Consider the following 25,592-nt stretch of genomic DNA (forward strand, 5'->3'; position numbering starts at 1 on the left):
GGCCTGCTTTTTTTATCTAATTACATTGGTACCCTGACAAACCGACATTACCTTACCAAAACCATGAAGATAAGAATAGAATAACTCCGTATCACGAATTAAGATATTCATGATGCCGAATGACAGCCCGTTATCAGTATTATTGTGAAATCGGATTCCCAGGTTCCCAAATTAACTTATGGCGCCGAAATGGTTACGGTGGCGAAATCCTTAACTAAGTTTGTATGATTACGACCATCGAGGATCGCAATAAACATGGCGGGAAATTAAACGAGCGAATCACTGCAGCTAGTTCCACGCTCCGCACTCGCATGCGCACACCAAAAACTACTATCAACTTCATATCTTATCAATTATTAATATAAGTGATAAGCATTAGTCCAAAAACGGATAAGAATGGACACGGCGTTTACCCTGGTGGTGTTAAGATATATTACAATATATATTTATTAATTATTATTATTATTAAGTACCTTTTTAAGTATATCTCATATAAAGCAGAGACCCGTATGGCGCTCCAATTCCGACTAAAACAGCCCATGAAAAAATCGCGTTTCCCGGATGGGCGGTCTCCCGGCGGCGGCGTAGCCGTCGCTGTGTCTTCACCACTCCTTATCACTTTTGACGATTTTTTTCAAAATTTTGAAAATTTTTTCAGATTTTTCGTCTTTACTCTGTCTAAGGACTTTCCGCGTCCCCGCTCTAACCTTATTCGCGTTCCCCGCTAAATTTAAAGGCCGCGCGCGGCTGTACTTTTTTTTCGGCGGGACCGCCGCGGCAGAGATTACGTGCAAACCGAGCACCGCCGTCGCGCGGTTTTTTTTCGAAAATTTGAGTTTTAGCCCTTTTCGACACGTCTGCCCTGCCCGTTGAAGACTTATTCGCGTTCCCTGCTAAATTGATAGGCCGCGTTTGACCGCACTTCTTCCGGGACGAGTCCGGGGAGGAGAAGTCGATCGCGGAGAGCGCAGCGTCGTCACGATTTTAACGACATTTTCGACTCGAGTCGCCTCCAACCCCTTTTTAAGACGTCAGAACTCCCCGTCGAAGACGTATTCGCGTTCCCCGCTAAATTTATAGGCCACGCGCTGCCGTACTTCCTTTCCGCCGAATCCTAGGGCGGAGCGTCGTCGCGGAAAGCAGATGGCCAATATCGACGCCGTTGCGTAGGTATTACTATATACAGGCATAAATACATGCGTCGGAGGTGTAGTAAAGCGGTCGATCGACCATAAATATATTACTTATAATATTTATTATATCACATATACAGATATGATATTATTTTATTATACTATAAATTTACATTTAAGCAATGGATAACAGTTAGCCGCCACACTTGTTGTTTCTACTTTCGTCAATTCTAAGAATCAAGCCGGATGACATTTATCCAAAATGCACATTGCCAATAATCAGTTTTTATTACTAATAAAAACTCAAGGATGGGATAACAACAACAACACCTGCGTCGGTACTCTTTTGATCCACCTCCTAGTTCTCTACCGTGTATCTATTAGCTAGGGGAGACTCAGTATATATACGAGTCTCTGTCCATAGCTAAATCAGAATTAGTAAATCCAACACTTGTAAGATATAACTGCTTGTGTGGCTTGTCCACCACATCGCCGCCAGTTCAGGTCTATTCCCAAAATATTTTTTAACTAGTGCTAATAACTAATTTCTCGGGCAGATGCTTTTCGCTCTGTCCTCAAACTTATATAAATTTCATAAACAATTATACTGTGTTTAACTTGATAAATATTACTTATATTTAAATTACTGTGTCACTTGTTACTCTGCAAACCTCTCCTTTGAAAAACCTATTCATCATCAACGTCGTCGAATTCAAAATATAAGCGTTAGTGAGGGATCACTACAGAGGGTTCGTTTTTTTTTCGCGAATTTCGCGTATTCGACGGCGGAGCTGGTCGTCCTCTGTATGACGCAATCGCGTCGCCCTTTACAACGCCCTTTGACGGACGTCTAAACCGCGTTCGTAATTCGCCGGGACGGCGAAACGGTTTAAGAGTCATAGAACTGACTCAGGTTTTCAACTCGTTTGGTAGGTAGGTAGGTAAGGCGTTGATGTGGATGATATGCGGGTCGTGGTTTCAATGCTGGCTTCCGGGATTGTGATTAATTTGCGGCAGCCGTGTTAAACAAAATTTTCTTTTTTCACGTTTTTTTTTTCGAGGTTTATCTTTTGCTATCACTTCCGCCTTATCATATTTTTCGTATTTAAAGAACCTTTTTGGTTTTTTTCAAAATTCGAGTTCTGGCCCTTTTTGACACGCCTGCCATCCCCGTTGACGACTTATTCGCGTTCCCCGCTAAATTTATAGGTCGTGCGCGGCCGTACTTCCTTCAGGACAAGTCCCAGGGCGGAGCGATAGCGCGGAAAGCAGACGGCTTATATCGCCGCCGTTGCGTAGGTATTACTATATACAGTCATAAATACATGCGTCGGAAGGTTCGATTTCGTTCGCGAATCTCGCGCTTTCGACTTCTTAGGGCGGCGGAGCCGGTCGTCCGCCGTCTGAACTGGTCGCAACGCCCTTTGAAGGACGTCTAAACCGCGTTCGTAATTCGCCGGGACGCTGAAATAGTTTAAGAGTCATAGATTTGACTCCAGTTTTCAACTCAGTAGGTAAGTTAGGGCGTTAGTGCGGATGATCTGCTGGATGTGGTTTCGAAGCCGGCCGCCGGGATTGTCGTTAATTTGCGACGGTCGTGTAAAACCGAATTTTTTTTTCGTGTTATATTTTTTTCGTTATTTACCATTTGCTATCACTTCTGCCTTATCATATTATTAAAATCCGAGTTTCACCGCCTTTACGGATTTCGTACGACCCCGTTAGGATTGTATTCGCGTTCCCGGCTAAATTTATAGGCTGAGCGAAGCCGTACTTTGACATCGACGAGTCCCTGGCCGATTGACATCGAGGAGATCACCGCCGCACCGTAGTGTCGCTATTACTATACAGGCTTGAATATATGCACCCGAAATGTTATGAATTTTTTTCACGTAATTTATTACTTAATTTTGGGTTTTCGGTGACAGTAATGAACGCTGTCCACGATTCAACGCAGCGCATTGCATACCTGACGACGTGACCCGGCCGTCGCACATTGTCCGCTATCTGACGAAATCAGATTGCCTAGCCGGATAACTAAGGTGACTGACCTGCTAGACACCCAAAAAATACGGTGGCTATATGATTTGCATGGACGCCCGAAGAGTTTTACATTTTTTTTTCACGTAATTTATAACTTAATTTGCGTTTTCTGCAGCAGTAATGAACGTTGCATACCTATTGCCGTGTCATAGAAGTCACACGAAGTCGGATAGCCTACCCTTATTACTTCGGTGAACTTCATTCGAGGTGACTGACATGCCAGACAAACAAAAAAACATTGCGGCTATATTATTGTCATGGACGTCCAAAATGTTTTGAATTTTTTTTCACGGAATTTATTACTTAAATTTGCGTTGTCGGTGACAGTATTACAGTAATGAACGCCGTCCACGATTCGACGCAGTCAAATTGCATACCTGTTGCCGTGACTCGGCCATCCACATTGTCCGCTATCCGACGATTGCCTACCCGGATAACTGAGGTGACTGACCTGCTAGACACCAAAAAAATAGCGGCGGCTATATGATTTTTTTACGGAATTTCGAATTTCCGGCAGTGTTTTCGAAAAGCCTCTGTCCGCTACGCCACCACCCGGCCGTCCGGATGGCCTGCCCGAGCTACAACGTCGAACCGCAGTGGTCCTAACCTTATCACAGTTGCTTATCACCAGACCTCCTTATCATCCACCAACCATCTAGCTCGAGACCGACGACCGGACCACAAGACCACTGCAGCTTCCGACATCGACAACACTCAGGGCCAATACCGAGGGGTTTGTTTTTTAAAACTATAAAACAGAGACCCGTGTGGCGCTCCCGTGTCGATTTTTTATACTGCTATAGAGGAGAACAGAGGGAAAACGGTTTTCTTTTGTGGCGCTCAATCAAAATTTTTGAGACGGCCAATGAAAAAATTCGATGGACGGTCTCCCAGGTCTCTGCTTTGTAATATTATATATTATATATCAGAAAAAAAAGGTATATTTACGAAGAACTTTGTATTTATATTTAAAGATAAAAACTTTTATATTTTATTGATTAGTATATTTATTAATCTATTAATATAAATAATTTAGTTTATGTATGAAGATATCAATCTTTACCCCCTTTGAGGACTTCCTGCGTCCTCGCTCGGACCTTATTCGCGTTCCCCGATAAATTTACAGGCCGCGGCGGAGATAACGTGAAAACCGAGTGCCGCCGTCGCGCGTGTTTATCGATAATTTTTTTTAAAAAGTCGAGTTTTACTACTTTACGTCGCGTAGGTATTACTATATACAGGCATAAATACATGCGTCGAAAAGTTCGATTTTTTTTATTGATTTTTTTTGATTCAATAAACTGCGTTATTATTATATTATATTTGACTGCCTTTTGTTCTTTTGCCTAATCGGTCACGCCGTGGCTTCCTTATATTGGTATTTATTTATTTGATTTGGTATAAATATACACGATAAAGCACGGTATCGGTATGTAGGTAGGTACATGTATATATTATAATAAATAAACGTATAAATATTAATTATATAATAAAATATTCTAGCTCGAGTCGAGTCGACTATACTATAGGTATGTTAAATCATGAGCATAAAATCAAATTAATAACTAACCTACATTGTATACTATACTTATTTATTTATTAATATATATATTATATAGTAACTGTAGCAGTATTTGTATGCTACATTAAATCATTAATTACCAAAATAAGAAAGTGGCTATTTGATTACCTCAACCAGTTAACTCACCTGACAACTGTAATATTATATTGATATATATATATTTATCAGTTCATATATCATAGGTAGGTATATACAATATGTTTTTTTTGATTTGTGTAGTATCTATATCGTTTGCATTGTGTGTAGTTATATACTACGGTGAACGTCATTCGAAGTGACTGACCTGCTAGACACCACATAAATTCGTTGGCTATATGATTTGTATGGACACCCGAAATTTTTTCACGTAATTTATTACTTATTTTTGCTTTTTTGGTGACAGTAATGAACGCTGTCCGCGATCCGACTCAGTCGGATTGTATACCTTATGACGTGACCCGGACGTCGCACATTGTCGCTATCCGACGAAGTCGGATTGCCTACCCGGATAACCTGAGGTGACTGACCTTTTAGACACCAAAAAAATCGCGGTGGCTATATGACTTTTTTATGGATTTCCGGCGGCATAAGCCGGGCTACCACGTCTAACCGTGGTGGTCCTAACCTTATCACACACCAACCGGCTCGAGACCGACGACCAGAACAAAAGACCACTGCAGCTTTCGACATCGGTTAAAACTCTTCGTCAACTCGGCGGGTTTGGGGAACTCCATTAGCGACGCTCGGAGAGCTAGTATATACTATAAAGTATAAAGTATAAATAAGTATATACTCAATCGTCAATGGTTAATATAGTCATAATAAATAGTAAATACTTATATGTTACCAACTAGAGGTGGAGTCGTGAAATATTACAGGACATATACAAATAAAACATAATACATCTGTTATACTATTAACTTAAAATAAAGGTATTGAAAGCTTATCGTGCTTATAGGAAAATTATTGATGGACATCTGGATTTATTGTGCCTTTGCCATTGTCAATGCACATCTTGTAATATTAATTACAAATATATATGATAATTCATAATACAGAACTGTATAACAATGTGAATATCATTACAAAAAATCCAGTTTAATATATTATATTCGTATGACATAATTTTGTAATATACTCGTGAGCTTGGTACCTACTATCGTAGTTCTAATAGTAGATAAGTGGCTCCCAAGATAGTATAGTTGCAGGTCGCAGACAATTTGTTTGATGTTGTAGTCGTGGTTGATAATAAATAATAAGACAGTTGTTGTTTTATTGTGAATTTTATTATATTGTTGATAATTTTCTAAGTCCAAAATAATGCTCGTACAGAGTGGCGTGAAGGTGCTTGCACTAATGGGTGGTAGTACACGTCTGAAAACAGGCCGATTCGGGCTCCCTTATATATGAAGTTCCCCGTACCCCTTGCCTATAGCTACTGTATCTCGACTCACGGATGTGATGTGTGTGACCATCGTTCCGGCCCACGCATTTTATGACTTCCAGTATAATTATGTGTATTCGATTTGATATAATCATTTTTAATATAATTTTAATATTTTTTTATAATGACTATCGTTGCGTACAGTGTTGTAATAAAAATAATCATTCTACTGTTTCATATTTTTATACTTTGAACATTGTGGTATACAGAGCAATTATATGGTTCAATGAGTTTCCAATATCCGTTTCCCAAACAAGACATTAAAATGTAATATTATTTAATAAATAGAAGGAACCCTTATTTCCGTTTCTATTATCCGATATATGCCGAATTACAGTATCTAAATTATAGTATAGTATGATTATGTACCCGTGGGATTTGTTTTACTATTAAGTAGTAGCTTGCTTACTACATCTCCCCCTTTAAAAGTTGATTTTTCCCGTCTAAAATGAGAAAAATTAACTCAAACTTCCTCCATTAGTTCAAGCACTTTCCTATGATTACAAATTTTACATATATCAATTATTACATTACATTCAATTATTACATGTTTACATGTTAAATTTTACATTAAATACATCATTATAATTATATGGTACATTTCACCATATTAATTATTATTGACAGAATACAGATTATGATTCACAATATTACAGTATATATTTTGCTTATTATCTAGGTTAGTATCTTATGTGATTAACAATATATTCTTTTTTTTTTTGTGTTTTTGTTTACATCAATAATCTTATCTTAGTGTTAATATAATATGTGTAATAATATTTTAATATAACATGAATTCTTAAAATCTATTACAATATATTTTTTTTTTCGTGCAATATATATATATATATGATAAAATAGTGGTGTTTACTATATTTTATTTTCCATTACCATGTTAATTATGTTTTAAATAAATTAGATTAATATATTTCTTATTCCATCACCATGTTAATTACGCCAATATATGCTAATATGTTCCTAACTTTTTTTTTTTTTCATTCTACATTTACGTTTGCTTCTATATATATATTTTCCATTAATCGCTATATCATTATATTTTATGCCTAGTTAATATTACTATCCCTATACTGTAATTAGATTGTATTTTTTTACTACAGGTCCAGACCAACAATAAACTATTGTATTCAAGTTTTATTACATGATCAAGACTAGTATTAAATCGATTCTATTCTATTCTATTTTCGTAATGATCTCATCTTGCTAATTGAACCCGTGTCGCCAGAGTGTGCTGCAAATCAAAGCATCCTCCCGCGACACTGGCTAAACTAATAAGATTTTGTAATTTCTTATTGTGAGCTACTATGGCCATTTGGTCCCTTGGTGACCCCGTCAAAAAAATCTGCTATTCACACGATTTTCCCAACCAATCACCAAACGATCAAATTCCAACATTTTCCCTTAAGTGGTCAAACCGTTCGGTGCATAATAGTGCACCATTTGTCAGTCTCCAATAAAATAGACAAAATATGCCCCTATTATTTACCGCCCGATTCCTAATGTTATTTCTTTCTCTCTTTTTTTTTTCCTGAAATTAATGCAATTAAAATTACTATTTGTGGTATTCTATTAGTTAATTATTAATATCTAGCGTTACTTTTTTTTTTTCTATATATATTTACTTTAGTGTGTTAATTAAGCTACTTTGTTATTTGCTATAATAAAATTTATAAATTCGCAAAAAATTATATTTTTACAACGTGGTGCTAGGTGCGTGGTATTGTCTATATAGGTTGGAATTGTTTCACCAAATTTTGGTACCCATATTCCTTAACCATTCTGTTGAATATGCATTTTGTAAATCTCACATCAGTCTTTGGGTCGTGAGCGTATGTTATTTTATGTTTTTGTGTACATACGCCGCTATGCGATTCCGTTAAATTCAATAGCCTACCCCTTTTCTGGATTCTACCTACATTAAATTCGAAAATTCTTTCAGTTATTTTTCCCCTCAATTTTTCTAATATCATGTAGAAGTCCCCATCGAAATTCAAATCATAGCATCTGATATTTAGAACTTCTATGTGTCCTAACCCTAGTCTACTTAAAATATTCCTATCGTATGATCCCCCAAACAATACCACTACATTTATCTTATCTCCACGCAAAATATAATTTTTTATGAATTCTGGTGTTAGGTTATTTAATTTCGAATTCAGACTTTTGCTAAGTTGCGCTAAACAGGTCGTCTCCACTTCCTTTTTGTTGTGAAAAATCCGCCTTATCGATTTCTCTGCCAACTGTGTTTCACGAACAGTCATAACTCTCATCTGTTCGTGGAGTGGCAGGAGAAGCGGTTTCCCCTCGAGCTTACGAATTTTACATTTGTTTAGGCTGTTTGAGATTGCTCCTGATATTAGTACAATGTCTGTTCTCCTCATATTGGTAAATTCGAAATCCATGACAACGAACTTGACTTCCCTTCTAATTCAAAGTCGATAATATATTTAATGTCATTATTAACTTACAATTAATGTGTTTTATTCTAATTTACTATTTCTAACTACTTGTGTAAATATTTTCTATAAAGTTTCTAATACTTTCTACATATATATTCTAATCATATAACAACCTAACCTAACCTATTCATATATATTCTATTAAAGTATTATTTCTTAGGTTATTTTATTTGAGGTGGTACATCCTCCCCTCCGAGTGTATTTTGCTCGTCTACCTTATTAAACTTTTGTTCAACTTTGATATTATCCGTACAGAGTTTACTTCTACCTAATCGTACCATTTCATATTGTGGACGTCGCAACGTAGTAAGCCTACATTTATACGTTATGTATATAAAAATGATTAACATGACCGAGAATACTATCAAGCCCACGCATTTTATGACTTCCAGTATAATTATGTGTATTCGATTTGATATAATCATTTTTAATATAATTTTAATATTTTTTTATAATGACTATCGTTGCGTACAGTGTTGTAATAAAAATAATCATTCTACTGTTTCATATTTTTATACTTTGAACATTGTGGTATACAGAGCAATTATATGGTTCAATGAGTTCCCAATATCCGTTTCCCAAACAAGACATTAAAATGTAATATTATTTAATAAATAGAAGGAACCCTTATTTCCGTTTCTATTATCCGATATATGCCGAATTACCGTATCTAAATTATAGTATAGTATGATTATGTACCCGTGGGATTTGTTTTACTATTAAGTAGTAGCTTGCTTACTACAATTTAAAGAAACAAAACACAGAATGTACAGATTTCTATTTATAAAATATTAAATTATAACAGTAGGCTATACAAGTTAGATGAATGAATGAAAATCTTACAACATGGTCAGATTAATTCTACAAGTTCCTCTGTCCCTCTTTTTTCAAATTCAACTAACTTGCCCAGCCACAAAAATATTGATCAACAACGTTTCCACTCGAAAAAAAAAATAAACGTCAAATAGCAGGCTATAAACCAACTGAAATGCAAAAGATATCACAGATTTATTATATGTTTTATTTGTATTATGTAATGTGTTCTGTAAACATTTGTGACTGTAAATTATTAGTATTTATTATGACTATATTAACCTACTATATACTTAAAAATTTACTTAATGAAAATAATTAAAAAAATAATTAATAAACATAGATTGTAATATTTCTCAACACCACCAGGATAAACGCCGTATTCACTGTTATAAGTTTTTGGACAAATGCTTATCACTTATATTAATAATTGATAAGACATGAAGTTGATAGTAGTTTTTGGCGAGTGCATGCGCGTGCGGAGCATGGAACTAGCTGCAGTGATAACATCATGATGATAATTTTTACGATAAAGATACGTAAAATTATAAATCTTAGTAGATGGTAGGCGGTAGCACTGTCTTAGTTCATTAAAAGCCACTGTGGTCTACAAGTCATTCAGGAATTTCGGAAACTTCCTTCTTCACCTGATAAGCTCTCGTTCGGCATCCTGTATATCTTAATTCGTGATCCGTATACAAAATATGGCCCGGCAAAAGTCACAAGGTTATTCTGCCACCAGGAGCGCGTCGTTCGAAAGCAGTGCTACGTTTTACCACACATTATACGTACTTTACTATAAAAGTACGTTCTATTTGATTTTTTTGAATTCAAATGTAATATAAATTATAATTTATTTTTCATTACCAGGTCATGTTAAAGTATACCTGAATATACAATTAAAGTTCAAAAAATGTTTGCTATAAAAAAAGTTTAAAATTCAAAATATTCTATAATGACTACGAGTCTAACGAGTAACGAATTATGATAAATGAATACGTTATCTAATAATTAAATTCATACCTAACCATTACTATTTATTTTTATATAAAATATAGTATAATATAATATTAGGTAAATCAGTAAAACGATAATCACATATCACAATTTTATCTGGTAATGTTATTTGCTGATTTCATAATCCCTTTGCTATTAAATAATGTATATATTTAAATTACTCATTTGTATCATTTATACTCATAAATAAAATTGCACTCAAATAAAATGTCAATACGATTAAAAAAAAAATTGGTTTAAATCTCTTTTTATCTATATTTATAAACCTTTCATTTTTCAAGAGGTGGTTTTATCTTAATTGTATGCTCTGTTATATAAAATGGAAAATTTGGAAATATAGACGGAACTGCCCCTGCTTTTAATATTGGTATGATTATTTTAATTGTATTGACTGTTCCAACATTTAAGATGGTCTCGTCAAAAAGTAGAACATAATTCTCTTCAAAATGCAATTCACACACAACATCTTTCTATGAGCATTTTATCTTTTCTAGGTATAGCTCTATGCCATCTAGTTAAAGCTCTGTATTCTAAATAACATATATAACAAATAATTAAATAGGAAAATGATTATTCATAAGTAAGGTTAAGATATTTTGTTTTTTTTTTTCTTTGGGTGATTTAAATAAACTTTTATTTATTAATCCAATTGTTTTTTGTTGTTTGACATCTAGAGCATAACCAGTATTACACCCGGCCCTGGTACAAAACAACACTTAACTATTTTTAATGTGTAGGTGCAAAAATACAAAATACAAATTACTGTCAATGTGTTTAATAGCTAATTATTATAATATATATTTAGTTTTTATTATTGAAACCGATTTTAGACGAGATCCCAACTCCTGTGCATATGTTTTGGATCTGATCCAGATCATTACGTATTTGTAAGGAATAATAAATCAAGTTTAAGTCGAAAAACGTACATAATTCCTATTATACTACATGCTATAATTGTAAAACGTAGCACTGCTATCGAACGATGCGCTCCTGGTGGCAGAATAACCGTGCGACTAATGTCGCGCCACTTCATGAACGGGCAGCAATATGAGTGGTCTTCTTATTTTTTTTTGTAACTGTTATCACGTTTTAAGACAGAAAAAGTGCTTGGATTTTCTTCAACAGTAGTAGTATATATATACCAATCCTGGCGCAGCTCATAATATATCAATAAAAGATCACAAAGAAAACAATGTGCAAAAAGAACAGAAAATCTAATTGCAATAATAATTGAAATATTTTTCTAAAAATCTAAATGCAATAATAATTAAAATATTTTTTGAAAAATCCAAAAATCTTTGAAAACGATTTTACACTATGACACTAAGAGAGGGACTTATAAAGAATTAAAATCAAAACGTATAGTAATTAGGAATGGTAAAGTAAAAGTAATATTTACAGAATTAAGGTTTAAAGATTCATTAAAATTTTTACCTAGTTCTTTAGAGAAGTTAACAAATAATTTGAGAAAGGATTCGAAATTAAATTTAAAAATAAATTTAAAGAACTTAGTAAATATTTTCCTGAAGAACATTTAGATTTAGTTACTAGAAAGTTGTCTTATCCTTATGAGTATATGGATTGTGAAGAAAAATTTATTGAAACATGTTTACCTCCTATAGAAAAATTTTATAGTTCTCTCACTGACAAAAATATAACAATTGAGGAATATAACAACTTTTTAATATATAACAAAAATCTGGGAAGTGTTTAATATACAAAATCTTCGTGAATTCACAAGTTTATATAATATGATTGATGTTTTATTGTTAACAGACATAACAGAAAATTTTAGAGACATTTCTTAAAAAATTAGATCCTATGTATTATTACACAACACCAGGATTTGCATGGGATTGTATGTTAAGAATGACAAAAGTGAAATTAGATTTATTAACAGATGTTGACCAAATATTGATGTTTGAAAATGGAATCAGAGGTGGTTTGTCTCAATGTAGTCAAAGGTATTCAAAAGCAAACAATAAACATATGGGGAATACATTTAAAAAAGAGGATGAGTCAATATTTTTACAATACTTGGATGCGAATAATCTTTATGGGTGGGCAATGAGTAAATATTTACCTACTGGTGATTTCAAATGGATTGTCAATCATGAGGATTTTAATGTTATGAATATTTCTGATGAATCACCTAAAGGTTATATTTTAGAAGTCGATTTAACTTACCCTAAAGAACTTCATGATCTACATTCAGATTTCTCTTTAGCACCGGAAAGACATTTTGATGGTAAACAACTCCCAAAATTATTAACAACTTTGTATGACAAGAAAAAATATATAATACATTATGAAACATTAAAATTATATATAAAATTAGATTTAAAAATAGAGAAAATTCACAGAGTTTTAGAATTTAGTCAATCTTCTTGGTTAAAAGTGTATATAGATTTTAATACTAATCTCAGATCAAAAGCTAAGAATGAGTTTGAAAAAGAATATTTCAAATTAATGAACAACAGTGTTTATGGACGTACCATGATAAATATTCGAAATCATGTTGACATAAGATTATGTAATAATGCATTCCAGTTAGAAAAATTAATTGCAAAACCAAATTTTGACAAAAGAACCATTTTTACAGAGAATTTAGTTGCAGTCCATATGAAAAGAACAAAAATAACTTTCAAACAACCAATATATATAGGAATGTGTGTTTTAGATTTGTCTAAATTGTTAATGTACGATTTTTATTATAATACAATAAAGGAAAAGTATGGAAATAGAGTTAGATTGATGTATACAGATACAGACTCACTAATATTAGAAATAAAAACTGACGATTTCTACCAGGATATGAAAACTATGTTACACCATTTTGACACGTCAGATTATCCACAAGAGAATATTTATGGTTTACCTTTAAGAAACAAAAAAGTCTAACGCGACGTGATAAACAAAAGAAAAATTAAGGACAAACGGGAATTTTTGCGCAAAAATTGTTTTTGAGAAAATCGATTTTGGTTTTTGGTGCAACTCTAAAAGAAAGGACTGTAGGTACATGAAATTTTGACTGAATGTTTATATTAGCATTTTCTATACACCATAACATTTTCCAAATATTTTGACTTATTTTGAGCTGTTTACGGACATTTTCAGTTTCCTTTTTTTTTAGTTTTCTTTTTTTATAAATATCAAAAATATTTTATTTGTTAGGTACAAAAGGGAGAAAATTTAATATAAGGCTCCTGATATACCGTTCTAATAGCAGTTAAAAAATATTAAAAATACATATGCACAATTTTTTTTTAAAAGCATTTAAAGTTCAAATTTTGACAAAATTTATCAAATTTATAATTTAATAATTATTTTGTAGTTAAAAATTTATAAAATGTTCAACTTTTGTAGCTAAGGATTGAAGATTTAAAACAAGGTTCCATGTAAGTATAGGTTATATGTAAATTACTTTATTCACAATAATATCATCAAATATACTTGGTAATATCAGAATCGTTTTTCTTATACAATGATATTAAATCATTGAATTATTACTTAGGTATACAGTGAGATATACACAATCATTTATTTTGCTTTTTTCGCCCCATGCGCCATTATAATACCCCAAGTTACTCTACATATGTAAGTTCCTACAAGGTAAAAAAAAGGTACATATGTTAATGTGTACACTGTAGAAATAATATTATGTACGTTCCGGTATTTTGAATATAGTATGATGCTAAAATGTTCACAAAAAATATATGATGAATGATGATTATATAATCTAACATAGGTTTGCCGTGTAGGAACTTACATAAGTGTTAATATATCTAAGGGAACACTTGTCCGTTTTGAGATATAAATTTTGAAAATAAGTACTCCCGACCGTGTCCCCGGTAGACGGGCCATTTGGTAAAACGCATATTTTCAAAAAAATTGATTTAACATGTTAAGGCAGAGCTAGCGCTTTTTAAACTATATCAATAGAAAGTGGTGATTAGCGCACGCCGTACAGGTTCAAAGCCCAATTTGGCATAAAAAAACGATTTCATAGAATTTATTATTATAATAATTTATATGTTTATAGTTTTTTATATGTATACAATTGACGTAGGTAAATACTTTTAGGCAGCTTTATAACTTTAACGTTTTAATACCACATAATAGATTATGTAGCAATTGGTTTTAGATAAATTGTACCTATAAAGTTTATCTTTGGTCTTTCTAGATAGTAACCTAGACTTAAACAATGAGACCATAGCAAAATATACTTTATTAGCAGACTTTAGGCCTACCCTTGGATTCCTCGTGCATGCAATTTGCACTATTTACATTAACGCCTAGATATTTAAAGAGCTAACTTGTTGAAAGGTGAGACCGTCAACTTCCAAGTCTTTCATGTCCTCTTCGCTTTTCGTCTTCCTCGACAGAAACATGTATTTGGTTTTTTCTTGGTTAACTGAGAGTCCCATTCGCTTACTAGCATTCACTAGACCAATTAGTGTCTGAATTACATCTTGTCTAGTATCGCCAAGGAGTACCAGGTCATCTGCATAAGCTAGGCATGTGTACCTCTCAATCCTCATTCACTTCTATTCTTTGTTCTCTAGGTAAACTCCTCATGATTTCTTCTAAAGCAAGGTTAAATAATATCGACAAGAGGACGTCCCCTTGTCTAAGGTCATTTTTAACTATAAAAGGTTCTGAAATTTCTCCCATTATCCGAACAACATTTTGGTTATTATTATTGCACATTTAAATTAATCTTATGAGTTTTTCAGGAATTCCAAAATTCTTTAATACAGTCCACAATTTGCTGTGGTTTATATTATCGTAAGCTTGTTTGAAGTCCACGAATACTAAGTGAACATCTTTGTTATACTCAAGATGTTTCTCTATGGTCTGTCTTATAGCAAAAATATGATCTGTCATTGATTTCCCCTTCATGGGGAATTTTTATATTAAATGAATACTAAGAATTATTATCTTATTATAAATTATAAATTATTTAGATATAATATGGCTATTTGGTGAGCAAGTGGCCAAGAGCGTCCTCAGGCGGGGTGGGTGGGGGAAGCTGCTCCACCCAATTGGCTTTTTCTGTGTAAATTATTCTAATTATTAACAATGATTTTAATCTCCTGAAAAAACTTAAAAAATTCCATTAAATATCTAAATAATTGTAAATAATGCACTAAATTGTTTTTATTATAAATTATAACACACATTTTAAACTTAGAAAAAAAAGTAAAAGAAGTTTACAGAAAAAACTGATCATTTCTGGACTTCATTAAGCTGAAAAATTAATTATTCTTTTAGATTCTGAGCGAAGCGATGAATGTATTGATTTTAGAATGATGTGTGTTTTAGATTCTGAGCGAAGCGATGAATGTATTGATTTTACAATGATGTGTGTTTTTTTTTTAGTTTTTTAAATTTTTTTTTGTGTCTGTCGTCACCTTTTAGGACAGTAAAATGAATCTAGTTGGTACTTTGGGAAATCAAAAGTTAAAATTTCCCAGTAGTTTTCAAAAGTAACGTGAAATACAAAAGAAAAATTAAGGAAAAACGGGAATTTTTACGCAAAATCTGTTTTCTAGAAAATTGATTTTGGTTTTTGGTGTAACTCTAAAACAAATGACCGTAGGTACATGAAATTTTGACTGAATGTTTATATTAGTATTTTCTATACACTATAACATTTTCCAAATATTTTGACTTATTTTGAGCAGTTTACGGACATTTACAGTTTTCATTTTTTTTTAGTTGTTTTTTGTAAATATCAATAAAACGACAATATCGATCAATAAATCGACCCTACAAGGTCATCATCAGAAACTTGCACCACACAACACTCATCTCCGATATATCTGACGCACTCTCGGAGTTAGGTCCTCCACCAGACGAGTCACAAATGCCATAAAAAATGGGCACCCATGCCCACTGTTTCTTGTGGAATGAAATCCCAACACCAACAATAAAGATATTCTAAACTTGTCTTCAATTTTGCACACATATATAAAAGTCGAACTACCATATAGGACAAAGATTGGTCCACCTCAGTGCCGTAACTGCCAGAACTACGGTCACACCGCAAATTATTGCCACCATCCTTCACGATGTGTCAAATGTGAGAGTGACCACCACACTGAAGTCTACACCAAATCCAAAACCAGTCCAGCCAAGTGCGCCCTATGCATGGGTAATCAGAATTCTAATTACAAAGGATGTCAAATTTTCAAAGCTCTTCTCAAACGACGCAAAACCACTCAATCAAAACCACAGAATCCGATTCCGGTACCCACTTTTCTTCATCTCCAAACTCACCCCTTCCCTCCCAAAACGTCTTACGCCTCCGTTACTATTCCCAAAAATTTACCTCTACCCAATTTCCACGCAATTGATAAACCACTAACTACATTTATATCAGAACTTTCCTCTTTAATTACTCCCCTCATTACTCTCCTTTCAGCTGTTCAAAATAAACAGCTTGTTCCATAGTCCGATACTCTGATTACCTTTCTTATCACATAGTTAAATTGAATTAAAATATTTTTAATTGCCAGTTATGTAAATGTAATTGCTGTACCTATAGGTCTTCAATTCATATTATTAATTTTAGTCTATATCAAATAATTGTAATGTTTGATTTTGTACCTGTACAATTGTAATTGTCGAGCTATCATAGTGTCTACTAATAGCTAATAATAAAAATAATAAAATCATTATACCAGATTACTTTTTTTGAATTCATATTGATTTCTTTCGCCATATTTTCGAGTTTTTCGATCAATGATTGAAATTGCTCTATATAGAGTTCAGGAATGATATTTTTCGTTTGAAAATTGGAAATCGAGTTCCAAAGTGACGTGCTTACATTTCAGCTATGCCATGGTCAGAACCCACCCATGATTCATCTTCCTTGAAAATTGTTGTGTAACGTATGTTACATAATTACGTTTATTTTATAAGCATCAAAATATGCACAATAGGCATATTATGCGCCGACTATAATATATATTAAACCCCTCCGGTTTAGGTGCCACTTATATATTTATGATTGTAGGCTCCGGCCAATATCGCTATGCACGCTATGTAAGAGAAAGGCAGTTCCCCGCGATTCCATCACTCGCAGTAGGAAATAAACAATTGCTAATGGCAAAATTGAAAAATCTGAAACTAGCATTAGGAGAAGCATGTAAAGAATTTATAATTAAAATAGTAGGAATATGTTATAAAATAAACAAGAATATGACCGAAGAAGAATTGTGTGAATACATTTTAAAAAGAGTACCCAAAGAAACTTTTCAGTTAATAAGGTTAGCAGATAATACATCGATCGCAAGCATTAGAAAAATTCTAGAGAAACTAGAATTAACAAATCTATTGAGATCGGAGGATAAAGTAAAGGGAGAAGTAGAGAAATTGACTAAAGAAATAGAGGTATTAAAAAATCATTTAAGTCAAATTAAAATTTGACAAACTCAAAAAACATACCGCATAGTCACAATAATTATCATAACGAAGGGCGAACTAGTTATAACAATGGATTCAGCTTTTAAATAATAACCAGATGACAATCACCCAATTTCCTAGACCAAACTTTTAATAAAATTATAATTATAATATTTAAAATAATAACCAATTATCCAACACACAACGCCCTACACAAAGTAATCAGGGAACAATACCCCATACTAATTATTATACTTATGGAAATCAACAAGGGCCACCGATATGTTTTCATAGTGGAATTCCGGGACACATAAAAAGAAACTGTAATACTTTTGTATAAAAAAAAACTAATAGTTCTACATATAACTGGGTCTTCACAGGAACAACAATACATTACCATCAACATACCTTTAAATATCGTCAAAAATACAAATACAAATAATACTATTTATACTTATTATGATAATAATAAAGAAAAAATTAAAATAGAAATACAAGGAAAAATAAATGACCAAACTACTACATTGTTATTAGATACATGGGCGAGTGTAACAGTTATAAACAAAAATACTATTAAATGTAATAAATTAGGTAACTTTCGGTAGCGAACTCTACCTTGAAACGGCGAACAATTCTAAACTGAACATTCTAGGAACAACTGTGACTCTGATAAAAATAGGAACGATAGTAATAAATCATAAAATAATAATAGTTGACAATCTATGTACACCAGTAATAATAGGATTAGACATAATGAAAAATTAGCTTTAAGGGGTTTTAAGTTTTACATTCTCAATAAATCCTTATCTAAAATCAAATATTTATTCTTTTTAGTTTATATATTCTATTATAATTTTAATCATGTTTAAAAATAATTGAAATGTTATATTAATTTATTTTGAATTTTCTCAACGGTATATATTTTGATAATGTTTAACAGATAACTATAGTTAAAGATAATAATGAGTAAAGTTATAGTTATAGTTAAACCAAATTATATAGTTTAAAAGTCTCTATAAAATTAACATTAAACATGAAAACTGGATCAGTAACATAATAAATCATGCAAAAAAAATATTTACAAAAGTCAGAATCTTTACAGAATCTACAAATACTTTCTTGAATTTGTATTTGTACGCAAATATTTTTTTTTACTGAATTTTTAAATACGTATTTTGATTACTTTTCAAAATAAGTACATATTATCTTTATGTGTATTCTGTACTTGAATACTTTTGAAAAATATAATTTTAAAGACAGATAATTAGGCTTAAATGTATAATATGTTATTAATTTATATTTGCAAAATCTTCTAGATTTCTAAATAAAACGTATCTCGTTTAATTTTTATTTCTCATAAGTAAAATATTGTGTTTGAGTAACTATAAGAATATGCTTCATACTCTTCAATGAATATTAAAAGAGTATAAAAACGTTTAAGTTAATACGATACGAATATCATAATACATGTAGATTAACCAACTATATTCAAAGACTAATAATATAAAAGTAAATATTATTTGAGAAATAAATTAAATCAAATAACATTTTCCAAGGGTTATTGATATTTGATAAAATTTTGAATTCTTTGTTCATTCCCTATGTCGAATATTATACGTTATATTGTGTGATAGACGTACATAATGTAATATATGTAAGAAATCAGGTAGAGATACACGGTAGATAATAATATATTACAGATCAAATGCTCTAAAATATCTATAATATATGTAAATTATAAATATAAAATAGCATACGTAATTTTATATTTTTCACTCGATCTATGCTCATCTTTTTTACTAAAAATAAATTTAAACAAAATACACAAAAATTAATAAGTAACTGTTTGATATAAAAATTATTTGATAACGTAAAAAAATTCTTATTTTCTTTTTTTCATTGATGTGAAGTGTGAACTCTCAATTACATTAGATACGAAGATAAGTATCTTTGTATGCGCACTTTCGCCACCCCGGCTCAGAAACCGTTTCAGTAGTTGCCTTTGCTTTTAAATGGCCTAATGAAGTGGTATGACTAAAAAAGTTTCATTTTTTGAAAATGAATGACGGACTAAACAAATACAGATGCAATTAGTGTTTGATGTAAAATTTGGAAAATGTTACAATGCATAGAAATGACTGATATTAACATTCAGTTTAACTTACATCTATATTCTGTATTCTTTCACTGTTACATTGAAATAATAATTAGTCTCAATAAATCAAATAGGTAATGTGAAAAGAAAATTCAAAAACTCCATTAATTTATCCACTCTTTATCCATTCATTTTTCAAAATAAACTTACTTGGATTATCTAAATTCAAACATAATATGACAGTTAATAATTATTATCGTAATTCATACTTTTAATTCGGGTACTTAATCCGACAATATATCAATAATAGTTTTCTTCAAAAGAATGTTAGAATTCAAACACAAATTCACATATAATCTTAACATAGGTAGTATAAAACAAAGTATCGCTGCCTGTCTGTATGCTTAGATCTTTTAAACTACGCAACGGATTTTTATGCGTTATTTTTTAATTTATGGAGTGATTCAAAGAGAAAGGTTTCGATTCACAATTAGACCCGGTTAGGTTAGGTCCAAACCGAGGAGGTGCTCAAACAGGAATTTTGAGATTAAGATGGAAATTTTTGTTTATAAATGGTTACTTTTGGTTATATAGAAAAAATAATAAGTAGAAATAAGTATTTACTATTTTGTTGGTTGCCATTGGTTATCGGGCAGATCAGGTACAAGCATGCATCAATTTGAATTTTCGCACATTGCCTACAAACGTGGTAGAGTTGCACTTATAGCCGCTCATCGGCGTGTCGTTGTCTACTTGAATACATGATATGGCTTTCGCACATTGTCCGCGATCCTACATAGTCGGATAGCCTACCAGGATGGCTGAGCTGCGCTTAATGTAACGAGTTCCACCCAAAAGGAGTTGAACTATTAGAATTTTTTTAAGAGTTGTAATTTTTTACGGGCGACAAAGTGCGCGGGATAAGCTAGTAATATTTAATTTGTTTTATTATATTATATCCTCCACTTTTGTCTCTATTATCAGCTAAGATTGAGTTTTCATAAATTATTATTTTATGAAGTGTAATAATTAAAAGTTAAAACAGAATGGTTTCTGTTGTAGTAACGACGACAACAGCGGATTGTATAATAAAGTAAAGTAGTTAAAAAATAGTTTTAATGAATGTGGCCGCATAATTTTTTATTTAAATATACTATAAATCATAAATGTGTACTTTAGATTAGAACATAAGTTGTCATTTTGCAAACATTTATCATAGTTAGTAAAAACATAGGTATTTACAATAATATTTTACTGCATATGAAATATATAAAATAATTGTATTGTTAATTTATAAATATTCCAAAACATTAATTAAGTAACATTATTGATTTATAATTTAATACCTACTTTATTTGTAGTGTATGCATTAATCGTTTATAAAAATATTTTTTACCACCTATTTTTCGGTTGCGACATATTCATGATAATAATGTTTTTAACATTAGATACTAATTTAAGTTTGATTATGGAAATCATTAATTATTATTTATTAGATAGCTACAAACACAATGTAAGTAAAAATTATACTCGTGATTGGGAATTATTACAATAATCATATTAATTGTAATTTGATTACTATGTTAATGAGTGCAATGCACATTGAAATTAATACCTTTTGATTTAAAAATGATCCCCGGTTTTCATGTCAACAATAATTACCATTTTCTTCTTTATAATTACTATCATTTTCAGGTATACTTGAATCATTGGTATTGGTGCACAATATTGAGTTTGACTTTAAATCAATTTTTTCTTAAAATAAAAATTAGTTATGATAATTAATAAATAAAAATAATCACTAATATATTTTATTCAAATTTATATTAAGTTAAAAAATCTGTTTGAAAGGTTTAATTTAGAAAAAATTACTTTTCCTATAGGTAAAAATCTGGTTTAACTCCTTTTGAACGTGCACTAAATATATAATAATAATAATAATAATAATAATAATAATAATATATGACAGGTAAATATTGTTCAGCAATCAGCATATAACTTAATAATAGGTACTTTACAATTTTCTATGTTATTAAGGATTTAAGTATGATTAAACAATTTGAGTTAAATTGATATATTACAGTACAAAAAATATTATTTTATTTTATTAATTTAGAAAAAATTGTGCATAAGTCACCCTAATAAATATGATAATTCTATTTTACTTTTAACTCTATACTCTATATACCTAACTAGACATTTAATACTCCTACTAGAAATATTTAAATTGATTATGACTACAATATTGATATTAACAGTATGAAATTGATTAATTTACCTGTATTCAAATTATCAACAGTTTTTTCATTGATTTGAATCTCTGATGACTGGTGTAGGTAATTCATTTAATTCTGAAGCTTGAGGTTCATCAGCTATAAAATACAAAAGTACCTTTGTATATTTAATAGATTATATTGTAATAATATTAATAATAATAATAATATTTTTGGTGCGCCTTCAAAAAGTGTTATGTTAAAAATTATAACTATTAACTTTCCAGGGTTTTTCTTGTTTAAAAACAGACCAAGGCGGGTAAAAAAATAATAATTAATAATAATAAAAACCAACGTCGATTTGCTTCCGCTGCTTTTCGCCTTGGAAACTGCGTTAGCATTGTTTCACCCTAGACTAACCATTTTTTACTTACCTATTCTAGGAACAACAGCAGGAGTTGTAGAAAAAAATGCGTTGATTTTCGGTATTTTTGACATTTTCTCTTGAATATCCTTCTTCTTTTTTCGTTTTTGGTATCCACTCAAACATTTTTTTTTTATCAGACATTATATTGCGAATTATTTTTGATATTTTAGTATTGTTTTAATAGCAGTATAGCACGTTTATTATAAACTGTCACTAGGTACTACATGTATTAAAAAGAAAATAATAATAATTTAATACGTAATAATAATAAAAATACGAGTACGAACCATGTTATAACTTAAACAGTTAAACATAAAAAACAAAACACTTTCAAAGCTTCAAGGAAATTTTAATATTGGTAAGTGTGTACACTATACTGATTAGTGTAATACTGTCATTGTAATTTGTAGCACATAGAGCAACAGAGCTGAAGCTATGATATAACAGTATTGTTGTCGTTGGCTTTATCAGTTTGTTTTCCCATTTTATTTTTAGCCATTGAGTTATTAAGCCATTAGTTCCAGATATGAGATATGTTTTAGATAATATTTTTTTCCCAAATCGGGCCTCCAATAATATATTATTATTTATTAGCGAATAAACCATATACCTACATATAGTACCAATATAAGGTCCGTATTTCCTAGTATTTTTTTCAGATATCAAAATAATATACATATTTTTGTAAAATTTTGAATCGAATGACGAATATAGAAATAACCAATGGGCAATAGTGTAGGTATTGTATGTTGGGCTGGGGCCCCCTTCGGTCCCGAGGCCCGTGGCGTTTGCCCACCTTGCCCACCCGGTATTTACGCCACTGATACATACACACATACACAAACACACATACACATACACACATACACATACACACATACACATACACACATACATACATACATGCATACATACATACATACATACATACATACATACCCACATACACATACATACATACATACATAGGTACATACATATATACGAACATACGTTATACTCATAATATAATATAAGGTACCTACAACATCACACATACCTATCTACAAATATTATACCATAATATTATATACTTATTACTTATATATCAATAAAAGGCATAGGTATATTTATACATATAAATATGATATAACCATACACATACAACCTATAATATACTATTAAACACCATACAGTACTCATCAGTTTTCATTCTGAACTTATATAATATTATTTACAACACACACAAGCTCAACATATATATTATATACTTTATCATACATACACGCATGCATGCATAGATACATACCTACTTTCATATCACATCCCACACACACACACGATCCCAGTATTCCATATAGTATACAAACAAGCCGCCCAGTCCTTTATTCATTCACTTACATATGAACGCTCATACACACATACATACATACATACATACATACATACATACAAAAATATTATATATAATCAAATTCGAATAACATCTCGCTAATCATACGTTATATATGAGAATAAATCTCAAACACACGTACAAACACACATACATACATGCACACATACACAAACACACATACACACACACACACACAGACATAAACTTGTAAAAATATTTATTTTCAAAATATACACGTCGGAATGCGCATTCGCTTGCATTCACACATTCCTCTCCCCGACAACATACAGAAATATTTATAATATATATAATATATATATATATATGTTTATATGGTCAATCGTTTAATCGTTTACAGATGATGATGAGTTTCATTCACACATTTCTCTAGCACAACACACATACACTCATATACCCATAGGATAGTTCACACATATTTAGATACTAAACTTACATAGTCGCATATTATATAAATACATATACACATTCATCAGGTATCACAAACACCCAAACATATTTGTGGAGGTCTGGAGAGTGGCAAACGTTCATGCAAGACTATCATATGAGGTCTGGACCACACCCGGAGAAAGGTGGTGGTGGTGTCAGGATATATCCCCCACACTCATAGATGATGAGTAATATTATAAAATTAAAGTATTATTAAAATATATGTATATGCAGTATTCATATATATTTAGTTTATGTACATATATTCATACATACAACATCACAAACACACACACACACACACATACACAACCAAACATATTATACAGCTTAGGTACATATCAATATATTAAGACACAAAAGTCATACTTACAAAATACATAGTCGCAATTACGTAGATGCATTTAAACATTCCAATCCATCAACCCTAAAATATTTTCACCCCCGCCATCCCTCGTCAATTACTACTACAAAATTGTAATTCCTATTAAAATACATAGATCTAACTATTTTATACAGCTCAAAAGATTACTCGACAACATACACAAAATTATATATTTATGACACATAATATTATGAATTTGTGTAACTAGTAGGTATACTGACTAAGGAGAATAGAGGATATCGACTCTGAGGGTCTTAGACGTCGTCTTTAAGTATATAGTTTGGTCACTAAATGGATAAATTATAGTATCCTATTTCGACTTCACCGTTTATATACCTACTACATTTATTTTAATGTTTGAAATAATACAACATTTAATCTAAGATATTTGAATTAAACACAAATATGCTTATACTTACTTTTTATTTTAATATTTTAATTTTTGTGTAAAATAAAAACCACCGTGATATTGAAAAACAAGTTGTAACAATTATTAATATAATAATATAACATATTTATATGTTTCATAACACTTATGTATATAATACGAACTCTACCTTATGTACGATTAACTGCTGATCGATACATTAATATTAAAACACACACATAATTGCAAGGGCTATGACCAACACACACCATAATACGACCATCTTTATCACAAATCCACCATTCTTATCATTAATCCAACATCCTTATCAGTAATCCACTTTTCTTATCAAAATCCGTCATTATTTTCATTAATCCAAAATCCT

The 25,592-nt window shown here is 31.4% G+C and overlaps 1 long non-coding RNA gene across 1 annotated transcript; it reads right to left on the bottom strand.

The window, feature by feature from the left end:
• Positions 1-6,024: 6,024 nt before the first annotated feature.
• On the bottom strand, positions 6,025-23,113 carry LOC132945150 (uncharacterized). Its single transcript, XR_009664517.1, has 3 exons — positions 22,641-23,113; positions 22,272-22,365; positions 6,025-8,623 (listed from the first exon to the last, which is right to left on the bottom strand). It is a non-coding gene; the product is annotated as an uncharacterized LOC132945150 (long non-coding RNA).
• Between the last annotated feature and the right edge of the window lie 2,479 nt (positions 23,114-25,592).

Source organism: Metopolophium dirhodum, chromosome 5 (assembly GCF_019925205.1).
Source record: "Metopolophium dirhodum isolate CAU chromosome 5, ASM1992520v1, whole genome shotgun sequence".
NCBI classification, from domain to species: Eukaryota; Metazoa; Arthropoda; class Insecta; order Hemiptera; family Aphididae; genus Metopolophium; species Metopolophium dirhodum.